The sequence below is a fragment of the Echinops telfairi genome, unplaced genomic scaffold, assembly GCF_000313985.2.
Source record: "Echinops telfairi isolate 266 unplaced genomic scaffold, ASM31398v2 ScPeMD7_1713;HRSCAF=2227, whole genome shotgun sequence".
In the NCBI taxonomy this organism is placed as follows: Eukaryota; Metazoa; Chordata; class Mammalia; order Afrosoricida; family Tenrecidae; genus Echinops; species Echinops telfairi.
Window position 1 is genome coordinate 9,758,936 of NW_022105611.1, and position 2,452 is coordinate 9,761,387.

Here is a 2,452-nt window from a genome sequence, read left to right on the forward strand (position 1 = left end):
ACAGCAGTACAACCACTTACAATGCAGGGTGCGCACAGGTTCAGAAAGTCAGGATAGGCTACAAAGGAGAGGCAGACTGAGAAGGCTTACATGTAGAAGACGTTAGTGTTTTGCATTTCTTCATTTCCCAGTCAGCTCATTGGAAGGGGTTACTAATAGCTCTCTCGACTTGAGAACATTTAGTTGATTAATTGCATAAAGTGAAATCTTAAAAAAATATTACCAGATGTGCTTTGTTCAACCTTACTTTCCATTATTCAGTAGGCTACCTTAATAAAATTTCATTTCAAATCTCTAACTTTATTATGTATTAGTAGTCTTCTCTACTTTAATAGGTGAACCTCATATTTGATTCTGACCTCCATGCATCTTTCAAACACAGTGATTGCTTGAAACTTGTGGTTCCAGCAAAGTGACCTGATGCTGATGGTGGCATGGTCTGCTTTCTCGTATACCACCCTAGTCTAAGCTTTTCTTTCCATTAGTATCCTCCGGTAGGTGGTTGCAAAAACAGGGAAGAAGGAACAAGCATTTTCTTACCATTCTACTGTAGTTGTGCCTTTTCCATTGGTTATATCTAGCAATGTAGCCTAAATAGGTTGAAAACCAAATACCAATTGTCACCAGACTCAAGCTCAGGCAACTTTCCAGTTGAGTTGTCATTTGGGAAACTCAGTGACCTCTCCGGAAGCATCAACAGCTTCACCAAGCAGTCTTCGATGCGCAAGCAGAAGCAGTTTCCCATAACTCGGAGTTCTCCATGCCCACGCTCGCTCGTTCGCTTCAACTCGGAGGAGTGCAGAGATGAGCAGCATATCTGACTTCGCCACTTCTCAGGTAGAACTCACCGAACTGCGGTCATTGCTTCCTCTCTCCCTGGTTGACCTGCCCATCTTCTAGCCTGGGTTTATTTTCCAAGTTCAGTAACAATGAAGCAGACCAGCAAATACCAGAGCTAAGTGGACATCGCCGTGGTGGGAGATGTCAGTCTTTCTTTTCTGGAACAACAAGACTTACAGGCACTTCTCTTGGAGTTCCTTTTATTGCCTTCAGTGAAGGACATCATTACGTGTTCCCCAACTCATGGGAAAGTAGATGAAAGGAGTGTGGACTCTACCGCTGCCCCCCTCCCAGCCCCACCCCAAAAATGGGACCACTTCTCCTGTTCTCCTCCTCAGTCATTGATGGTAAGATTACCAAACCCCTAGCCTTTCTAATTTCAAAACAAAACAAATGAGAGGGGGTGGGCTATGAATTTAGCTCTGGAGAATTAAGTAGCTTATTACTCGCATCTATTCTCCTCATTATAATATCTGTTCTGTAAACTAAAAGAGAAAGTTCTCAGTACTGCTTAGTATCTCATTTTTCACAAATATGCAAAGTGTCAAGGAAGGCACGTCCCCCACTGGCCAGACTCCCTAAGTGTGAGTCCAGACTGAGGTATTGGCTTAGGCTCTTATGAGGGGCATGAGGACTCTCAAGTTCTTTGACTTCTCTGCGCTCTAATCCGAGGCGCCCTGGTAGTGTATGTGCTTAGGCGTTGGGCTGCTCCCTGCAAGGTCAGCAGTTTGAAACTGCAAGCTGCTCCCCAGGAGCTTTCTTCTCGTCTAAAGAGCCACAGTCTCCGAAACTCACAGGACAGTTCTGCCCTGTCCCATAGGGTCACTATGAGTTGGCGTTTGACTTGATGGTGATGAGTTTGGTTTGGGGCTTTAATCTACGCAACTATAAAGAAAGAACACTGATATTCTCTATTTTAGAGACCTGAAAGTTTCTAACTTATATTGAATAAGAATTTACTAGAGTCAACTGGTATTTTTACTATATTTTGGAGAAGCATCATCCTAATTACCTCTATACGTAGTCCCTCACTTAGGACGTTCCAGTTCAGCGACTCCATCACATGTTCACTTTGATCTACCTGAAGTCACTCTCTCTTTCATTGCCTAGTATTATTGTTATAAAGCTGATCTTTATTTGTCTTTGGAGATTGGCATGAGAATGATTACATCCACAAGATACACATTGCAATACTCTATGTAGCACACTTTACTAATGATATGGTGTACAAAACAAAAGCAAAAATGGACAGAAGTAAATATGAACCATAACTCAAATCCATTACAAATTGGGGATTTCTATATACCTACCTATATGAGAGTCATCATTTGGAAAAGCAGTCCAAATTGTTGAGTCTGTTTTATTGCTAAGCTGAGATTGGCCTTAAAATACTTTTAATTGTCAATTTCATTTAAATGTTTATAAATATCTTAAAGAATAACGAAGTCTAGTGGAACACCCAAGACTGGTCCTTAGGCACCCTGTAAGCCTGGAGGTGAACTAATGTTCCCAGTGCTCAACTTTCAGTGAAACAATAGACTAACCTGTAAAGTGAACAATAACACCAGAGGGGGGTATACATTCCTTAAAACAATCAACTCAAAAAAAAAAT

The 2,452-nt window shown here is 41.6% G+C and overlaps 1 protein-coding gene across 17 annotated transcripts in view; it reads left to right on the plus strand.

The window, feature by feature from the left end:
- The window catches only part of DLG2 (discs large MAGUK scaffold protein 2), a 1,827,487-nt gene that overhangs the window by 1,392,027 nt on the left and 433,008 nt on the right, over positions 1-2,452 (plus strand). The window lies entirely within an intron of this gene.